A 22,312-nucleotide genomic window follows, 5' to 3' on the forward strand; every position below is an offset into this window, starting at 1 on the left:
TTTCCCATGACTTTGATTTAGTCCATATAAGTGTAAGGCCCTTCAACAAAAGCTGCTGGAGGAATTCAAAGATGATGATGACGATGATGATGATATGTAGGAGTGTGTATTGCTGAACATCCACCAATTCCTTAATGGTCCATGGACACACCAGGTAGTCGTATAGCAGAAGCAGGCACAAGGTATCTTCCAAATGACCCATTACTAGAAAGTTTAAAGTTTGTGCTTGGAACCCAGGAGCACAGATGGGATGTGAAGTGGCCTTCAACAGACACTGGGAATGTGATTGATTCTTTCACCCAGCCTTAGGTGCTGTGTGCATCCTCCCTGCCTGACCACCCTCATCTATACATCTGCTCCTTAAATAGAATAAATAAATGAAAGAATGCCAGTGCCGATGAGTAATTAAAAACTTTGCAGTCCTCTCTCCTCACCCTTCTCTCCTTCTTCCCTCTCTCTCCCCTGATAGGATGTCCAGAAAATTAAGCCAGCTGTACATTAATTGAGACTCTCTTCCATGTAGGGAACATCTGTCACTGCCTCTGTGAAGCTTTATTAACGAATTAAAACTTTTGATTACCTTTAATCCAAAAGAATGAGGCAGTCTCCTCAGTCATTTAGCTCATCGGGGTTTTGGGTAGTTCTTTTGTGCGTGTTTTTCACGTGAAGCTTTTTTCTGTAGTCCTTCCCTGAAGCTGTGAGATCTTTCAGCAGATGGTGTTTTCCAGATCTATACCCTTTCCCTTGTGCAAGGGGGAAAATGCCCTCGACAAAAGCAATTTTGAAGGGAAACCGAAAAGGTCTCCACGATGAACATATTTTTAGAAACAGCTGGTAAAACAAATGGTCTGAATGTGATGCCTGGAGCAGCTCTATTCAAACAACAGGGTGTTTAAGGATAAAAACAGCCACTTTTCCATATCAGCACTCATAGTGACTTCCATGCTTGCATTCAGAAAATGGGAGAGCTTGCTAAGACTCTCTGATTTCTGTTGTGTTTCCTGGGACAACTTCTTTCACTCTTTTTTTCCTTTTATTAGTGTATGCATTTATCAGAAACTGCACAACAAATAGTTAGGATTGTGAATGCCAAGCAGAAATATAATTTTAATTTACATCTAATGGATTTTAAAAAAATTGCTGTAGGCTTCTAAGAATGTTCCTATTGGATAGCATCTATGTGAAGTCCAAAAGATCAAAACAGGAAACTGATAATATATTTAAGCATCTCTGATCTTATATCCTATGCTCTGAAAAAAGTCAGGCACTGCTACTGAAGACAAATGTCTGTATTTCTAGGCAGTAAAAAATCTGATTTCACTGTTTATTCACCGCCTTCAGAGTCTGCTTTATGACCTTTCCTTGTCATGGCTTCATTTGTTTACCGAATTGTTTTGTTCTGGAGCCACTGCCAAGTGCCATTACACAGCTCCCTTCATCACACAGATAGGTGAAATGGCTCTTTATTACATTTTGTACAGTAGTTCCAATTTTCAAATTACTTATGTGTTCTCTCTGAGCCAGGCATTGCACAAACACTGATTTGTTATTATTGAACTTGATAAATGGGTGTCCACCTTATCAGTTGCTATTCATGTTGGCTTTTTCCACCACTTTCTTTACTATGGTTCTATTTTCATTTTAAGAAAACACCAGGAATAGTGCCTCAAGAAGAGTTAGTTAGTCATCATGTTGGACCTGGTGGGATTTTACCCACTGGAAAAAGGTCTCATTTTTAAATGATGTGCAAAAAATAAACTTGTATACCTTCTTCTGCTCATTCCGCACTCCATGGGGCACACTGCTTACTTGATAGATATAACTGAGAAATTTTTAAAGGCCTTTACTTTCATTTTTATTAAATAAATGAAAGAAAACAGTCTTTTCTAAAAGTTGACAAATCTATAAGTGTGTCTCTTTTCTATTTTCCCCAAACTGACCTACCTGATAAATACTTTTGATGTTATATAAGATAGTCTGGGACTGATTATTTTTCTTTCATTCTGACCCTAGAAGACATGACCACAAAAACTGACAACCCAGATTTTTAAAAATATATTTATTCTTGTCTTTATTATATATTTTCACTAAAGCATAAATCTGTAATTTTTATGGATGCCTCTTTTGATGTAAAAATAACTCCACATTGGAGTTACAGATCATGTAGCATACACTGGAAATCTGACTACAAAGTCTGGTTAGGTGTGTCTATTAATATGATTGCAATTATGTATCATATGTATACAAAATTACATAAATGGACAAATACTTCCTTTGAGATATTTTTTAACTTTGGATTTTCAAATAAGGTCAAAGTTAGAGAAAAGTTTCAAGAATAGTACTTAGAACTCCTTCATGCCCTTTTCTCAGGTTCACCAACTGTTAACAGTTGCAACATTTGCTTATCATTTTCCCTCTCTGTATGGGAGTGTGTATTAGTATAACATTTATATAATTATAAGCATGTTTATCACTCATATATCTGTGCCATTTGAGAGTGTATACAAAACATGATCTATACAGATAGATATATAGATGGATAGATAGATTGGTGGATGTCCCTCTGAACCAGTTGAGAGTAAATTGCAACCATCTTTCCCTTTCCATTAAATAATTCAGTATATATTTATCTTAGAACCTAAGATAAACAAAGAGTACAGTTATCAGAAATCAATAAATATAGCCTTGATAAAAAATCTCACTTTGAGTACATACCAAATTTTTATCAATGTCTGCATAATGTATGTTAAAATTACTTTTTCCAGTCCATGATCTAATCCAGGATCACACACTATGTTTAGTTGTCAAGCTAAGCAATGATTGAAGCATTTTTCTGATATATTATTTTGTTTTACTTCCACACTGTGTTGGTCATGGATCAGGAAAAGTAAGGCAACTTCTTCCAGTCCTACTGGGTATATTGATGAAGCGCTGGGGATACAAGTATGAGCAAGAACAGAGATAACCCTTGGTGGGTCTAGTAGGGGAGACTGCCATTAATTATTAAGGGATCTCCAAATAAATGTGTGGTGACAAAGTTGGATGAATGCAGGACATGTGACAAGGTAGGGATGAGGGGTGAGAATACAGGTGGGGGCAGAGAAACTTTCTCTAAGTAAATGATATTTGAGTTGAATTATGTGGGATAATTGGGAGTTAACTGGACAAAGAAGAAAGAAAAAGCACTTGAACTTGCAAGAAATTTTAGAAACTAGGGGGAAAAATTAACCATCTCTGAGAGGGTGTCATTTTGGAGTAGTAACTATTTTACAGGATTTTGTCCAAAGTATAAAAGAAAAAACCTTTGCCTGAATAGGCTTTGGTGTCCTTCTGCATATTTGAGAGTGATTTAGTGACCCTGCACTGCCCCTTGGTGGGAGTGAGTGGGCTTTGTGAAGAATATAAATAGAGTAAAATGATATATTCCCTGGAAGAAAGTTGGCTTAGAAAGGCAGTCAATCTGTATTTTTGTACACCAATTTCTACCAATAATGGAGAAGGTGACAGGATTATGTGTCTTAGACTAGAAGAGTCACTAAAACCAGTTCCAGGATTCTCAGTCTTAGATGACTCTTAATAGTTAGGTATATGATTATGCATTATTTCTGTAAGCACATACAACTTGGATGTTAAAGATGTAAGACAGAGTGCAAATTCTAAGCATTCTTACATTGTGCAGAGCTCAATAAAGAGTTAATCACAAAATTTAAAAAAAAACAAAAACAGATGTTGCTTCAAAGGATTGTGCTGGCAATTGCATATTGGTGATGATCATGAGGAAGTGGAGATCAAATATTGATCTACTTATAATTTACACAGCTCCACACTTTAGAGAAAACACATTCTCCCCCACACTTCCACCCTCACCATTATAGTCAATATCAGTTAAGTCATTGAATATGTGATTTTAAAATTGCTGATCATTTCCCAGTGTGATTAATGATTTGAAGGAAATAGTTTGTACATGTTCTGATTTATTCATACTTGCCCCACAATAAAAAATTTGCCTGTGGCCTAGTCAGTTTGGCTCAGTGGACAGAGTGTTGGTCTGTGGACTTATGGGTCCCAGGTTCGATTCCGGTCAAGGGCACATGCCTGGATTTCGGGCTCGATCCCCAGTAGAAAGCAGCCAATCAATGATTCTCTCTCATCATTGATGTTTCTATCTCTCTCTCTCCCTTCCTCTTTGAAATCAATAAAAAACATATTTGAAAAACATTTTGCTTGTGCTTCCATAGTTGGAATGAAAGAAAAATGTTTTATACTAGCACTATATAATATTTCATATTTGTTACCTAGATTATATGTTGTATTTATAATTATTATTAATAATAGTGATTATTATTATAATTAAGAAATATTCTTTTTTCTGAAAAGAAAATAATAGGAAGTCTATTCTGAATGCCTATTCCCACCATAAGAGTTTCCTAAGTCACATTTTGGATTGCTCACAGCATCCCAGTACTGGGTTGGAACTTAAATGTTCTTTCTATCAATTAGGAAACAGCAGGTTTTCTTTATGTCTGTCATTGCCCACGTATGGCTTACCTTCTGCTTATAATAGTCCATCACTTCTGCTACCCATTGCACTTTATGAGATTACTGCTGATTACCATTTAGATTTGTTAAGTGACATAGCATGGCACATTTTATGGACCCAGGAACAAGTAACTATCAAGGTCAGTAGTTGTAGCCTGAATCAGTTATAAATGAATTGTTCTATTGCCCACACAATGATCAATATGCATGGTGCCACAAAAGCTTAGTTCTAATTCCTAAATGGAAACATTTGTGGTTCTGGGGTTTGTTTGTGTTGTGTGTGTGTGTGTGTGTTTCTTTTTTTAATTACATGGGATATCAGACTTCCCTGAAGTTTAGTTTTCTCCATTAAAAGAGATTGCTAGTAAGAATCTTTTTTCTGGGATAAATAGAATTGAGTTGTGGTAACAATATCATCAACACACCCAGCCTACCGTGGCCACAGAATCCAATGCCTTTTTAAAAAAAATGAAGGTGTCTGCATATCCACAGTACTGTTTACTGTACTTCATTACAATGCATTGCTTCACACAACACACTCTGAATGAAGAAGATATGCTGGGCAGCTTCAAATCCAGGCACTGCCTCCAAGCTGGGTTTGTTTATCTGTCGGCAACACCCTTAGAGCATTTGAAAGACTACTGATGAGGTTCATTCATGCTGAAAAAAAATGTGTTGATCATTATGGCCATTTCCTTCACAATGGCCTGGCATGGATGGATGGAGAAGGCCATTGTTATCACACAAATGACAGTTGGTGTTGCTCTGGTATGACTTGTACAGGGAAGTTGCATCATTTTAAAAAGGAATGAAGTTCCAGGGAACATTTATGACTATATTACTGTAGTTGTAACTTTTGGAGACATTTTAAGCAGCTTGCAAAAAATAAGTTTAGATTCTAGAAATAATTTGTTCTATTTCTCCTGGGTGGTGTTTTGGGGGGGGGGTGTTGTATTTATGTAAAATCCTTTATCTGGCTATAGAGATTGGATTCGGGCTCAAGAAGCGGCTTGGAAGTCATGCACTCTTGGCTTTAGGTAATGAACACAGTGAACAAAAGGTTTTTCTGTTTCAATTTTAGAGTGGAGGCACCTTTTTTCCTGGAATTATACTTAGTATACCTTAAAATTTATGGCTCGAGTGTGATACAAGAAGAGAGAAAGAGAGAATAGTTGAACATGTGATTATTTTATTCTGCAAGTATTCAACTAGAAAAGGAGGTGGGCCCAGCCGGTCTGGCTCAGTGATTATCAACCTGTGAACTAGGAGGTCATGGTTTGATCCCCTGTCAGGCCACGTGCCTGTATGAAGGCTCAATCCCCAGTGCGGGTGTGCAGGAGGCAACCGATCAATGACTCTCTGGTGCCTGGATGAAGGCTCAATCCCCAGTGCGGGATGTGCAGGAGGCAACCGATCAATGACTCTCTCTCATCATTGATGTTTCTGTCTCTCTCTTCCTCTCCCTTCCTCTCTTAGTAAAAATATTCTTTTTTAGAAAAGGAGGATGGTATTGCCTTTTATAAAAGCCTGGGGATTATAAACCACCCACAGGCCCCAGTGTCCTCCCAGACCACTGCCTGATGGCACTGGCCAGAACTAGGGAAAGCAAGTCTTGATTTACCATTCAGTGACCCAGATCACTCATGTTGCAATGGAGGACAACTAGTCTACTTGTCCACTTTATTAAGAAAACTCTGTATTTACCAGAGTTTGGGTAAATGGACCAAAATACCCTCTCCGTTTGGATGGAATGGACTAAACCACCTTGTTCCATCACCGACTTTCTGACTCATGTGTTCTGGAGAAGGAGACTTGCTCAGTTCACTATTTTTTAAAATATATTTTTTATCAATTTTAGAGAGGAAGATAGAGGGAGAGATAAAACCTCGATAATGAGAGAAAATCATTGATTGGCTGCCTCCTGCATACCCACTACTAGGGCTCAAATCTGCTACCTGGGCATGTGCCCTGACTGGAAATTGAACCATGACCTCCTGGTTCATAGGTTGATATTCAACCACTGAGCTACACCAGCCAGGCTCAGTTCACTATGTAGGCAACTCTGTGAACGGTCTGTGTTATTCTGTGCAAGACATTATTAAGAGCTGTAAGCCACCTATTTATTTAGTCCTTTTCCTCATCTTTTCCTCATTTCTTTCACACTGATTGATGAAATGGGAAGGAGGCTGAATAAACTCTTTTTAGATGACACAAATATTAAAATTACAGATAAACTCCAAGGAGGTTTCAGTTCATTTCAGGGAAGTGTTGATATGAGGTCTTTAAGGGTCAATAGTCCTTTTCAGTGAGAAAAAGAAAAATGGGGGGAATGTCTAGATTCCATAGGAAATTGGGGGTTGAGAGAATTTTAAGAAAAAAAAATGCTTGCTTTTTCACCAGCTGTGTCATTTTTTTTAAAGGAACAAGAAACTTAATACTTCCTCTGAAGTATAATAGAACTGCAGACCTAGCTTCACAATTTTTTCTCTCTTTTACGTAACCTTGGCATTTGTTACTCAATAGGTATTGAGTGTGTGTTTTCCCATGAAATCTGATCATGAACCTAATGATAATGCAGACCTGGGTCAGGCTCTGGTGTTTCCCACATGCAAGGTGGGAAGACACTTCTGTGTGTGGTTGTCCTGTACATTTCATCCGTGCCTCTGGAAAGCTCATATAATCAGGAGAACTGAGGATACATTCACAGACTCTTTAGACACCATGTTTCCATCAGTCTAGGTGTCATATCTGGTTTTCCTTTTATCTTATTGAACATGAGTTTTGAGGTTTCCAGCTTCTTTATCCATGTCTGGAGGATGAAGCTATTTCAGTTAGGCACAGCTCTGCCATCCTTAGAAACACTGAGGATGAATTTTCATTGTTTGTACCTGCTAATCATTTGAAACTAATAAATGAGTATCTTGGCTGCTGGCAAAATTCCACCATAACAGCTAAAAGAGTGGTTGGGAAAGATGCCAGCAGTCGTCAGTTTGCATTAAGTACTTAAACGACTCTTGAAGATCAGTTCCGCAGTTGGGGACTTGAAATCAGCAGCAGATCCATCTAGTTTCCAGTTTACCTTACTCTGGGATTTTCAGTTCTTTTGCGATTTCCCCCGAATGTCCAGCTCAAAGTGGATTCTCTCTCCCTGATTCTCTCTCTGACATGCAAGTACTTAGGTGAAATTTTTATAATACTTCAGAATTAAAAAGCACTTTTACATATTTACCTATGGCTTTCTATGTATATTAATAATATTACAATATTGTCTATGTTATGATATTTATGGAACAACAGGAACACTAAAGGAATCATAATATGTAGACTCTCCCAAGTTGGACCACAGCAGGAAAGGAGAGAACAATATATCAGAAACATGGGCTGCAGCCCTGGCTCAGTTACTCAGTGTCTTTATGACCTTCAACCAGTGCCTTAAATTCTCTGCAATGCAGTGTCATTGCTTTTTACCTTGAAGCCAGTGGTTCTTTATTGAGGGTGATTTTGTTCTAGGAAACATTTGGAAATCCCGGATACATTTTTGATTTTCACAATTTGGGAGATGCTATTGATTTCTGGTCAGTTGAGGCCAGGGAAGCTGCTGAACATCCTACAGTGCACAGAACAACTCCCACAGTAGAGAAGTACCCAACCCAGAATGTCAGTAATGATGAGGCTGAGAAGCTGTGCTTTAAGGTGTAAACAACATCTACCCCATTCATCACAGCATTATAGTGGGGCTCAAATATATATGAAAGCATAAAGTAGCCTTCCGTGTGTGATTTTAATGCTATCTGGCATTGCACATAGGGACACCAAAATTGAATCTTAAGAGAAAAATGGATTTATTCTCCTAGATTAAAAGTTATAAATGAAACCTATCAGATTAAAAAATATTAAATACATCACTGAATCTTGCTCCATAATTTTATGGTTTTAAACTAATTCTCCAAACATAAAGAGAAACAATGATAAAATATTAATATCACAAGAAACCTACTATTCAGTAACTAATATAGATAAAGGAAATTGGAATCCATGCAACTAATGGGCTTTTCTATTAGCGTACAGCCATAACACATCTTTCCTAATAGAAGCAAGCCTGAAATGGTAAGTTGTTTGGATCACATTAATTAACATCCGGCTCTATTAGATCTGCACCTGAGGTTGGGTTCATTTAACCAGTGCTGATGAATATCAAACTTAACAATATCTAGCCACATTATATTAGAATAAAATATGTTTTACATTGAAGGCAAATTTTAGACTAGACTCTTAATAATGGCCTTTTATATTAACTCAGATTACTAGAGATAGGGGGAAAAAAGGATTAAATTCCAGTGAACCAAACTCCAACATCATTTACCGTCACAATGAAAATTCATCCTTTTGTTGCTTTTGCTGTGCAGTTGCCTCATATGTATATATAACTCTACAATTTATGAGTCAATTTTACAGATATTACTTTTTGTCATATTTATATGCAGTATCCTTAAAATTTTACCTTGAAATCCATGGACAAGATCTCTTGGATTTCTTTACAAAATTTTATTTACAAGAACATCTTTATTGGGAAAGAGCATGCAGTCTTTGTCAGTTTTTCAATAGGGTTTGTCTTATGAAAAAAGTTGAGAGATTACCCTTAAAATAAAAACTCATATTCTACAAATCTCCCTAATATGATACTAATAGGATTATCAATATATTAGCAGATCATCTTTAGAGGTACCAATTGATCAATAATTTTGAAATTCTTACTTGACATGCATTTTACGTGTGTTTTTTTAATTTAAAGATTCAGATTAGAAGCTCTGCAGTATAGCTAAATTGAAAATATTATGCAAATGTAGCACAATATTATTTAATTGAACCTTTTGGAATGAAAATAACCAAGATGTGCAAAACTTCGCAATCTGGAACAAACATCCATATATACATATGGATGTTTGTTCCAGATATATATATCTGCCAGGTAACCACATCTTATATGTACCCAGGCAGAGAAAAGCAGCTCTGACTCCACTCCCAAGAAAATATGCATGAAAGGGCATGCACATTATACTACATACAAACTCTTAGCTTGTTTGTTATGGAAATCCCACTGCACAACAACAACTATATAGATGGACTGGAAATCCAGACAGTTGGTAAATAAGTAGAATGCCCCACACCCACCAATACTTTTAACCCTTAAGAAACATAAAGAAGTTTCAGAGGAGAGAAAAGTAGGGATCCAAAACAAGTCACCCCAACCCAAATGTGCCTACGTGGTGTGAAGATTGTTTTGAGCTGAAGACAACTTCCCTTGTTCAGGAGAAACTTCTGTCTCCCTCCCCCTCCCCTGCCCCATTGCCAGTCCTTAAACTGCCTAGAAGAATCTGAATTAGAGGACTTGCCCATAGAGATTATCAAGGGTAGCCTTACAACCCACCTATATGGCAGGGGAAAGTTTTATTTACTAAATATCTGATCTTATCGACCTGCAGTGATTCTTTGAAGCCATCAAGGTGCAATACCTCATCCCTAGCTCAGACTGTTTATATACCTCAATCCCCCTTTCTGTCTCAGAACCTCTCGCCCATATGGACTCTCTGAACCTCTCATGTATGCAGGGTTCCCATACATATATATGTATTAAATTTGGCTATTTTCTCTTGTTAAAAAAATAAAATAAAGAAAACACAGAAATCAAACATTTCTTACTAACTGCTACGATTTTTAGTACCACTGGAGAAACAAACTCTGTTACAAAAATTGGCATTCCATCCAGAACCCATTCTCTTCATTTTCCTAATTCTGTCTCTGCTACCTTTCTCTCATCTGATAAGAGATTTCCAAGTGCTGCTCTGATAACTGCTAAATGAGCCCTGGGTATGTGCGATAAGAGGCCTTATCAGAGTCTCCTGGAGGGCCAAGTCCTCTTAGCCTTCCATTTCTTGAAACAACCATTTGACTATATACTAGTATGATTTGCTGTTCAGCTTCACAGCTACAGACACAACAACATTTTACATGAAATGCCACTGTTCAAGCACTGTTTATGTATTGCTCAAAATATAGCCATGTGTCTATACTTGTTTACATGCCAGTAAAGACTATAACACTCAACAAGACACAAAAGGAGCTAGTTCAATATTTTGCTAAAAGTAGTTTTCTAGAATAATACTAAATAAGTGAAAATGACAAAGTAAAAATCAAAACCAGAAAGGTTTGCATTCCTTCCCAATCATATGTGTATATATCCAGACACTGTCTGCCAACCTGTCTCCACTACCCCCAACAGAGACTGATTTAATAGGTCTGACTAACATGACCTAAGATTGTGCAAGAAAACCCTGAGACCCTCTGAATATCTCATTGTATAATTATAATTTTGAGGGCATAAGAGTTTGAAATAAATCTGTGAAGATTCTAGGATCTCCTGTAGAAGTTATTTTTGTGCCCATAGATTAGCTCATTTGTAATTTTTCATACTCAGAACTGAATATTTAAAAAATCCTGTTTAAGGATGACATTGTGGTTCAATGTAAAATAAATAGGATTGGATATAGTCAGAACTATTCATTTTTCTAATGTGTCATTTTGAACAAATTAACTTCTTTCAGCCAAAGTTTGCTGATATCTAAGTTGTCAGTGTAATGATTAAGTAAAATAAAATATCTAAAGCACTTAACACAATGTCTGGCAGAAATAAGTTCTTAATAACTCCTAAGAACAGCTCCTTCCAGAAGTAGATTTCTGGTTGATTTATGTTTTAAATTATATATTCATGTTTTAATTTAAATTATATAATTATAATTTATATTTTCTTTCCTTTTTCCATATTTGTGAGGAAATCACTATGTTAACCATTTGAGCTTATGTATTTGTCCCTAAGCATATATGTATCTTCACTAATCTGAAAGCTCATATAGATTGAGTTTATGCAGCAGTTCTCAACCTGTGGGTCGCAACCCCTTTGGGGGTTGAAGGACCCTTTCACAGGGGTCATCTAAGACCACCGGAAAACACATATATCATGACATATTGTTTTGTGATTAATCGCTATGCTTTAATTATGTTCAATTTGTAACGATGAAATTGGGGGTCACCACAACATGAGGAACTGTATTAAATGAGAAGTGTCTTGCTCACCTAGCCATCTCTGTAGTTTTCTCCTTTCTGGTAAACCAACTACCTGAGTCTCAGGTCAGATACAGTCAAAGCCATATAGTCACAGTATATCATCTTACTGTCAAGTGCATGAGTCTTGGCCAAGCTTTTCATCTTGTTTGTATAGTCCTAATTTCAATTAGTTACAAAAACTCCTCGGTAGTATGGATTTTATGAACACTATACATTCTTTGCAATGAAGATAGATTTTTAGGGGGAAGAAGGTGTTTTCACGATATTGTGAGTTTTATAGCAATATGTTGTCAAGTTCAGCTATTTCCCATGGACTACTTAAAGAACTTAAGGGCCCTACAGAGAGGTGGCAACAGGTTGAAATACCCAGCTGCTACCACCCAAACAAAACAACAGCTCAAAGAAATTGGTCAGAATTCTGGTCATAATGACAGAGTAGAGGAGCTTTGGTAGGGAAAAAAGAGGCAAAATAAACCTTATTCAATAATTCATTACTATATATACACAATCATAAAATGTCATGGTACCAGCTGAGGAGAAAGGTCCCACTGCTGCCAGGGTCTGCTGTCAGTGACTGCAGGGCCACAGCAAGCACAGATAACAATGTACATTTCACTTCTCTGATCACCATTCCTCCCACTCATAATTTGTTTGGCCCATTCCTTCTGATTGCCTGAAGATAAGCATCAAAGTCTGGTATCTCTAGGTTTGGATATTGAGTTTATTTTATCTTTAGTTTTCACAACTCAATGAAAAACCTGAGTTTTTAATAAACATCCCACTACCAATTTATGAAAGGAAGAATGATCTTAATAGTGATTTATTTTTCGGAAGGCTTTTTAAGCCAGCTGTGAGGAGAAGGTCCAATTTGCAATGGAAGTGCTAACTAGAACTCAGGGAAATGCCATCTGGTTTAGAGACATGTACAAGAAAATAAAACAGAATAGAGAACGCAATGTTTCAGTAGTTTACAAAACATTTATTCTATTCATTATGTGGATAAAGCACCATGCTCTGGAAGACAGCAAGAGAATGGTGGAGTGACCAACTTGAGCTCTTACTATAAGTCCAGCACTATTTTAAGGACAGTGGAGAATAAGGCAAATCTGTGTGCTCATGGAGCTTATATTCCATAAATAAATGGGCAAGAACCAACTAGTAAATAGTTTGCAGAGAGTCATGAGGGATGATTAGTTAGTGAACAGCTTGCTACTTACAGGGAAGTCATCAAAGGCCCTCTAGGAGTAAAATTGGAGGAGAAACCTGAACTACCAGAAAGAACTAGCCAGGCAAAGAACAAGAAAAGAAGTGTTCCTGGTAGGGAAACTAGAGTGCGTGGCCAGAATCAGAGAGGTCCTGAGTCAGAAGGAGCTGTAGGAGATGAGACTGGAGTGGTAGACAATGGCCACATGACAGGGGACTTTCACAGTGGGTCAGAGTACAGAATTTTGGTTTGGAGAATTCTACCTTTGAAGATTTTAAACAAGAAAGTGATTTGATCTGATTTATAGTGTATACTTTTTATTATTTTTTATCCTCATCTGAGGATATGTTTATTGATTCTAGAGAGAGAAGAAGGGTGATAGAGAGAGAGAAACATCAATGTGAGAGAAACATCAATCAGATGCCTCCTGTATACACTCCAACAGGGGATTGAACCCCCAACCTAGGTATGTGTCTTAAATAGGAATCAAATCTGCAACCTTTTGGGTGTATGTCACAATGCTCCAACCCTCTGAGCCACTCAACGAGGGCCATTGTATTCTTCTTAAAGATTACCTTAGTTCAATATTTGAATGAGTTTTAGGGATCCAAAAGTGGAGTATGGGAATCAGTTGGGAAGCAACAGCAGAGGCCCAGCAAGGAATTATGGTGCCTTGCTCTAGGTCTTGGTTAATGGCAGTAGAACAAAGTAGATATGTGAGAAATTTGTTGCCAAACTAGAGTCAACAAGAGTTCCTAGTGCACTAGATACATGGAAGTGAGCTGAGAATGGGACTCAAGTGTGATGACTAATTAGGGATTGTATACCTACTAGTAGGTCAAACCCAAGAAATAAGAAATATGAGGGGAAGTGAAAATTTAGGAGAGCACAATTCAAAGTTCTATTTGGCCCTTTCCAATGTGAAGTGCTTTTAAGACAATAAAGTGAAAATGTTGAGTAGGAATTTGGATAAAGAAACCTAGAATTCTGAGAGGAGGTTTGAAGTAGAAATCATAGTCATATAGATGGTAGGTATTACAGCCAAGGGGCTGGATAGGATAACCTTTAAAATTAAAGCAACCTAAGGCCTCATTGAGGGCAGTAAAGTGATGGAGAGATAAGGGGCCAGGTCAGGAAGAGAGAAGGTGGAAAAATCTTGGGTTATTCAAGCTAAAGGAGCAAAATATTTCACACAGAGCCTTCATTTCTGACTAACACACAGATATCTTTTTATGTTTATAAAATAAATATTTTGTACTGCCTACTGTCCTTGACTTTAATAATATTAAAGGGGCCTAATAGTTCACACATAATGAGCTATTATGCATATATGAGCCCTAAAAATCCACAGAGGCAAGGCTGAGAACAGAGGTTGCTTAGCACATGGCTTTGAGCCCTGTTTACGCTGCTCTTTTTTTTTTCTATACTTCATGAAGATAATTCCCTCCTGATTAAAAAATTAATGCCAGCAAGGATAGCTTTACAAAGCAGAAATCCAAATGTTGCAAACTTTTCTATTTTTGAAATTCAACAAATATGTATTGAAGACCTATGGTGTGCCCAGCTCTATGCTAAACAGATTAAAAACCATAAGATAAGCCTAAAGATTCAACTTGTGCATCAAGGAAATCATAATATCTTGAGTAAGAAAGGCTTACTTATATTAATTCCTGATTAGAATTAAAACAAAATGAAAAGAAGCATATTAATTCCTGGGAATTTCTTAATGGGATTTTTCCTTTTGTATATCTTAACCAGTACCAACACTTTGAGTAGAAAATAGCTACAATACTACCTTGACCTTCCACTCCTTTCTATCCTTTCCTCATGGTTCAAATGTTTTTTGGGATGTATATTTCCAAGAGATTTAATGAGATTTCCTCTTTTGTCATCATCCTCTTTGATTTCTTTAGTAGCACCAAGAAGTGCTGACCTCATACAATATAGTAAATAACATCTTGCATTTGAATTGAATATTTTAAAGTTTCCAAAGTAATTTTACTTGTGAGACCATAAATTTCTGAGTTAGAAAGGACAAGTCTTTGTGATTTTATAAATGAGGAAACAGGTTCCAGGGGTTGGGATGAGGAACAAGTGAGTTTTTGTCAAGTCACATGACTTGATAGAGGGCAATAGCTCACCTCCAGGCCCATGCTCCTGCCATTAAATATGTTATTATGAAAGAATATTTAAATAATACATCTTCAGATATTAACTCTAACCTACAGAAAAATGAAATAAAACAATTATAAATTTGGATGCAGAAATAACAAAAATTCACCATTAAAAGATGAACTAATTGAGCTTTGGGAATTTAGCATTATTGGAGGGGTAGGGACAGAAGTTCAAGAGAAGTAGAAGAACAGCTATTTGGGTTAGGATTTGGGATTGAGGTTATAGTTTGATCCAGAAGCAGATACTCCCAGGATCACACTTGGAGTAGCACTGACTGATTCAGCCTCTTTCATAGCTGATGTTATGGTATCAGCTTTGATGACAATAGTAACAAGTATTTGAAAAGCTCTTTAGAATTCATAAGCACTTTCACATTCAAAATCTCAGTTGTATACGCTTATCCTGTGAGGTAGGTTAATTGAATAGGCATTATAATCTTCATATTACACATGAGGAAACAAACACGAAGATTAACTGACTTGTTCAATGTCCTAATAAGCTGGTATAGTAATCAGTACAACCAAGACTGGAACTTATTTTTCCTGTTCCTAAAATTTCTATCCCATATACTAGATTTCATGCGTAAGTGGCCACTGTGGTGATACTTTATTTTAATGCCTTTATGAAAGGTATAGTATAGTGTGTAGGTATAAAAAAAGTGAGTAATTAAATGTATTAATTCATTTACTTACTCATTAGTTTATTCACTAAATGTTTGAATATTTATTAACATTTTAGTTGGTAAGAAAAATAAATTTAAAAAAGACTCTATCCTTTCCCTAAAGTTTTTAGCATCTAGTTGAAACAGAGAATAAAACAAAGTGCATTGGAGTATTAGAGTCATTGAAATCTATATAGGACATAGTAGGTTCACAAAAAAGAGTGGAGGTTGGGGGACAGAATTACAGGCACAAGCTAAAGGTCATGCAGATATAGCGAAAGAAGTCATTAATTTAATATCCTTCCATGTCTGAACATTCTCTCTTACCAGTTTTGACTATGTGATACTATTCTTCATAATGTTTTATCCATTCTTATCTGTCTTCTTAAGTTTGAAAAATTACTCTAAATTAGGCAAGCAAATAATTAATACAGAAATGCAGGTCTAAGTATTGGGCTTGATATTGATATTGTCCTGGGCTTTCTTTTTCATTATAAAGGTTTAGTCTTTCTGTGTCTCCTTATTCACTGTAGTTATAATATGTGGAAAGTGAGTTTGGGAAAAATGCACATGAATTTTTTACCTGAGGGCATTTTTGTTCAGCATTAAAAAGTAAATATTAAACTTTACTTAGAAGCAAATAGTATGTATGAAGCAGTCATCTTCATTCCTTCTCTGACTATCACTCATATCTGAGAAAGAGACTATGAGAAGGCAGAGTATATGGGGGGAGGACCATTTTGTAACCAATGAGACAGGACATGACAGGAATCCTATTCCCAGGATTCCATATCTGTGCTTAGAGTCTCTAATTTTATTCTGATATTCTCCCAGAAGAATTTCTCCCTTCATCCCATGGACCCATAAAATAACAATCGATGAACTGTTGTTGTTTTTTTATATTTCATAGGAGGGACAGGGGAGGAGGTTTACTAATACCATGTATATCTGATGCAAAATTCTTGAAAGTCCTCATTAGGCATTGGTTCTCCAAACTCCTTTCTTTCTTAGACCTCCCTACTTGTAATATCATATGTCTTCCCTGGTGTGCTCAGACTCCCAAGAAGGTTTCCTCTTTTTCCTCTCTCCAGTATTTTCGCTCAGAAATTTACAATATTTAATCTTATGTGAAGTAATTCATTTGCTCCACCCTCTTTGACCTCACCTATTTACATTCAGTGCCCTTTATCCAGAAGACCCACTCTCCCAGAGAGGTGGGTTTGCAACTTGAGGTATTTAAGTGTCTTTGGGCTTCTTAAGCACAACCCCATGCAGTTTAGAAACTTTTTTCTTTGGAATCAGTGCATTCTCCAAGATTAATGCTGACCAGGGTAATTGCAATGTATTGCATTTGATGTTTTCTAAAAGTTTGATTTTACATTTAGACAGGGTTATTTGGTCATGGTGGGATAAAAATGGTCGCATCAAAAAAATATGCTGTTTCAAGTCCGATTATTGTATTATTTGTTCTCAGTGGCAAAAATAATCATAAAGCATTCTTTGCACCCAATAGAGACATAGATACAAAACCATGCAGTTACCAATAAAAGCGTAGTGTAGATAGCTAATGAAAGAGAAACTGTGACATGATTATGCACTACTAGCAATATTATTTGCTATCTTATATTAGAAACCAAACAAGTTTTGTACATGTTAACTGATGGTTGGATTATATTATAAAAAGGTATATGCACTGAATTTTGTCTGTGTTGGCTTCATTTGAAATCATGGCTTCCATGGGTTCAAAAATACATACTTTATTTGCAAAATAACAACCATAAATTTTGATATGTTTGTTTAAACCAGTGATTTTCAGAATGTAAGTGGTGTCCTACTTGTATGAATTTGAAAGCAGGTTATTTTGAAAGAGGTAAATTACTCAGTAAGAAGCCTTAGGAGACCCAAATTGCTGATATATCTTCCTCAAAATACCTCTGATTATTTAGGAGTATGTATGTATTGGTAGTATCTTATTCTGTATGTCTCATACTTAGATTATGATAGTCATGATTCCTGCTTTAAGAAAAGTCCTGTGATACAAAAATAATCCATGTGAACTAACTTTGTTCTGCAGAAGTCATTTGATGCTTCATGAGGCCATAAGAACATTTATAGGGTCTTCTCAAACAAAATTCAATTTTAAAAGTATAGTCAGTCCAAAAAATCACCTAAATGGCAACAAGGGTTTCTCTTTTCCTATACAATTGGGGATTTTTTTCTACCTCCTAAAACCACCCAGCTGCTCTTTGTGAAGTTCCTTAAATAATGATTAACATTATTGAACCAGAGACTAAAAATCTTGGTATGGACTGACCCATGGGGACAAGTTATTATCATTATTTTAATATAAAATAATAAAAGGGGCGTCCAGAGAGGGCAAAAGTCTGGCTCATCCTCACAATTTATTTTTTGTCAAAATTACCCAAAATGAGTTATTGGGAGTGATTGGAATTGGCTGTCAGAATCAGGTGCCCTCAATGTCTTGCCTTTGTGGTTCGCCTACCCAGGTTTCCCAGTCCTTGGTTGAACATGAATGTTCTCACAGAGATATAATATTGAATAAAACTCTTGTGATCTCTTCCAGTAGAGGCTGAGGCCATTTCTAAATCCCCTTCCCCATGTCCCTTCTACAGTATTTTTCCCTCAAAACACACACATTCTCTCTCTCGCTCTCTCTCTCTCTCTCTCTCTCTCTCTCTCCCTCTTTCTTCTTCTTCTTCTTCTTCTTCTTCTTCTTCTTCTTCTTCTTCTTCTTCTTCTTCTTCTTCTTCTTCTTCTTCTTCTTCTGTCTTCCTCTCACTCCTCTAACTTTCTCAATATACATTGATGGGAATATGTTGCTTCCCACAGGGTCTGTAGAAGACTGATACAGTTTTCCTCAATGTACTCCAAATAAACCATCATTTCCTAACTATCCTGTAGTTTACAGACACTGACACTACTGACACTGTATCATTATTAGAAGTGAAGAGGAGTTTTACCCCTATTACTGTGTCTGTGTGTGTGTGTCTGTGTGTGTGTGTGTGTGTGTATGTGTGTTAGCTATTCCATTTATCAGGCTTGTTTTATTGATACTCCACTGTCACCAATAGTTCCCTTTCAATTTGGCAATGCCCACAAATATTCATATCGAACAATGTTAATTATAAACTCTCTACGTCTTATAAAATATGGGTTTTACCCCTATTACTGTGTGTGTGTGTGTGTGTGTGTGTGTGTGTGTGTGTGTGTATGTGTGTTAGCTATTCCATTTATCAGGCTTGTTTTATTGATACTCCACTGTCACCAATAGTTCCCTTTCAATTTGGCAATGCCCACAAATATTCATATCGAACAATGTTAATTATAAACTCTCTACGTCTTATAAAATATGCCTTCTTTGACTATGAATGAATACGGGGTACATTTCCTAGAGCAGAACTCATGAACCCATGTATATTTGCACCTGCATTTCTACAGGCTCTACTACAACTCCCCAAACATATACACATTTCTTCTTGGAATTGGCAAGAAGCCTTGGAGTGTCCTTGGCCCCTACTGGAAAGGCATGAAACTAAACCCAGTACCTTTCTACCATCCCGAATCAGTTTTGTCTTGCTGACCTCTCTCCCACCCCAGCTTGCTGTTTTGTTTTTCTAGTTTCCCTAAATGCAACTTACTTTAAGCATGTATTAACTTAACATTCCTACAATTAAAGGATAATAGATGATTGATTACCCATTTGTCAGTCTTAGCCACTTTCTTCTCTTTTAAATGTCTACTTATGACGTACATCCAGACTGCACGCCCTTTTTATTTTTTTCAAAGAAGCAAAACTAAAATTTTTTAAAAAAATTAAAAATTAAAACAACATTGGTTTTTAATTTCGGCTGTCATCAGAAGGGGAAGCCACAAGCCAGAAAATGCAAAGCAAACAAAGTGTCCCCTGACTGCTCTGTCTGTGCCTCCTCAGCGTGTGCATCTGGTTGTTCATCCCTGAAAGTGTGTGAAATATTTTTTTCTTTAAAACTTTTTTTTTGGTTCTTTTCTCCCTTCTTGTTTGGGAATTAAGTGCTTTTTGTATTATATATATCTATCTATATATATAAATATATCAGTGTGTTTCTTTTTAATTGCTAGATATTTAGATTTGCTTTTATCCAAAATTATGAGAAAAAAAAAGTTATGAATTGTTTTCTGCAATTTTCCCCACTCCCTCTTTAAATGTGGAACAACTTCAGCTGCAGAATCCCCACATCCACATCTTTCAAATGATCCCGGTCTCATTGGGAATCACATGCACCATGGTGGGGAGTGGGGACATTGGCAAAAGTAAATGAGGTCATTCAGACAGTACCATTTTCTATATAGGGGAATCATTACTAACCCAGCAAGTGGGCTCCCTATACAACTCTGCCTTTCCATCACCTCTGCAGATCTCTGACCCCTTCCCCTAACTCTAGATGGGGCTGTGTGGCTGTCGATGAAGTTGTTCAACTTGAATGCATAAATCTAGTATCCTTGTGTTTTGCTTTTAACCTTTTGATCATTATTAGTAGTATTATTATTTTATGTATTTTGGCTATTTTCAGTAGGAGAAAAAAAGTTTAACTGTTTTTATTATTTGAAAATTTTTAATGAAACTGTAATGATTTTTGAAGTAATTGCATGTTGAAGAAGTTGCAGCTTAGGGTGTGTGAGATTGTCAGTGTTAGAGTTCTGTTCTTTATTTCTGTAGATGGGCATGTGTAGGCTCATTTGTTTTTGTATATTGCCCATCCCTTCCTTACAGCCAGAAGCTCTAATGCAGCTAGATCACTCCGTGCCGCCCTTACATGGACATGGCGACTCACTTACACATTTACTCCCATCATCTTCATCTCTTGTGTAGTTCACTCATAAATACAACCCTACCCTTTCTGCATCATTCCTTCCCACCCCCCTCCTTTCTTTAGCATTGTTCAAATTTATGTGCTGTCATCCATTCCCTTAAATTAAAGAAAGTCTAATACTTGTCAAAAAGACAAAAAATTGTAAAAGTTAAATATATATCTGAGAACCTATAACAATGCAGAAATTTATTCCAAACCCTCTAGATTCATAGATTTTTTTAAAGGTAAATTATAAAGGTAAACAGGATTTTTTTTTTAATTTTTAAAATCATTGCAGTCGGATTATTTCAAATTCAAAATTGATGCCCTCTTAGTCCCTTGAAGTAAAAATTTGTTAAAGTGCAGATTTTTTTTTCTTTTTATGTTATGTGGTGTGGATGTATGTGTTGTTGCCTCCCTGTATCATCCTTTGTTGTAAATTATTATATTTGAAAAATTAGACATTTTGGTCAAAAGTTTTTTTTTAAGAAATTATGACAAAAAAAGCAAGTTACAAGAATGTGGCAATTCTATTTGTCCAAGAGCATTCTTACACAACTTTCTTTTGTAAATTTTTCTTTCATGCCAAAAAACATGCGGGCAATTTGTTGATGTAAGTTGACGATAAATGAATACGGTATGCTTTTTCTTATTTAAATTACTTTGTCTATGTGGAAATGACTTCTTTCTTTGCTTTTCTAAAATGGCCTCTATTTTTTATTTGCTTTTACTTTTCTTTCTGTCCTTATCTTGAGAATGCCTTGTTGATGTTATTTGCTCTCCTTCCCTCTAGCTTACTTTGGCCCTGAAGTTGATTTTATTTTCTACTATGTAATTTTGAACATAATATTAAATACTTTATTTTATTTGTGTCTATTTGCTTAATTTTCAGTTTTATGTTTTGTGCTGAATTGCTCTGAATAATCAATGTGAACTCTACTCTTGGTAGAAGGGGGTGGGTAATTTGTTCCTAACATGCAAAGGAAGCCTGGCCTCTTTGCCTGAACCAGCTTGAAAGCCTTGAAAGTAATGGGATATTAAGTTGGTTACAGCCTACAGGAAGCCTGCACCCCAGAAGAAAATGCATTAACTCCAAGTGTTATCAGTGGTAATTACATCCTAATTTAACTCCATAGAAAGAATTCGGGGAAGTCAGTTGTTGTTTTTCTCTTCTGCAGAGGGGAAAGGAGGTACTCTCAAGTGATTATGGTGAGTTTTGTTATCCAGGATTAGACTATCACCATCACCACAGGCTTCAAAATCAATTTTACTGAGAATAAAGACATCAAGAATCCCAGGTGTTTAAAGTGTTGTCCTATCGTAATGATGCCTCCCAAAGTATAAAGCTGTACTGGTGAAAACACAACACACACACACACACACACACACACACACACACACACACACACACACTGCACACAGTTTCTCTCTCTCTCTCTCTCTCTCTCTCTCTCTCTCTCTCTCTCCTTTTTCCTTTTTATTAATAGTTTCCATTTCTCTCAAGGACTTAATCAGGTAAGCTTTAAAAGGATCCTCTGATTCTACCAAGAAGAAACATGATGATTTTCACACCTGACGTTTAATTTAGGCAACTTTTCAGGTAGGTACTAACTATTTATGGGGATATCCTTGGATCTTAAAGGAATTTAGACGTTGCCTTTATGCACCTCAGGAAACATAAGATCAGTAAGACGTAAGTACTCTACAGTTTTTAAGTAAAGAGGTTACTTGTTTCACTTTAATTTTCAATGCTAGGGTTTT

At 36.4% G+C, this 22,312-nt stretch overlaps 1 protein-coding gene across 21 annotated transcripts in view; it reads left to right on the forward strand.

Annotated features, from left to right (window-relative positions):
• NRXN3 (neurexin 3) overlaps positions 1–22,312 on the forward strand; it is a 1,555,579-nt gene that overhangs the window by 1,524,798 nt on the left and 8,469 nt on the right. For 4 of the 21 annotated variants that reach the window (XR_001512329.1, XR_001512327.1, XR_001512330.1 and 1 more), the window contains one exon: positions 20,473–21,164. The exons of 16 other annotated variants lie outside the window; for them this stretch is intronic. The gene's annotated coding sequence lies outside the window, so the exon portion shown is untranslated. Of the gene's footprint in view, positions 1–20,472; positions 21,189–22,312 lie in introns of all 21 variants that reach the window. One more of the 21 variants, XR_001512328.1, reaches the window with a different exon arrangement.

This window comes from Myotis davidii, unplaced genomic scaffold (assembly GCF_000327345.1).
Source record: "Myotis davidii unplaced genomic scaffold, ASM32734v1 scaffold309, whole genome shotgun sequence".
In the NCBI taxonomy this organism is placed as follows: domain Eukaryota; kingdom Metazoa; phylum Chordata; class Mammalia; order Chiroptera; family Vespertilionidae; genus Myotis; species Myotis davidii.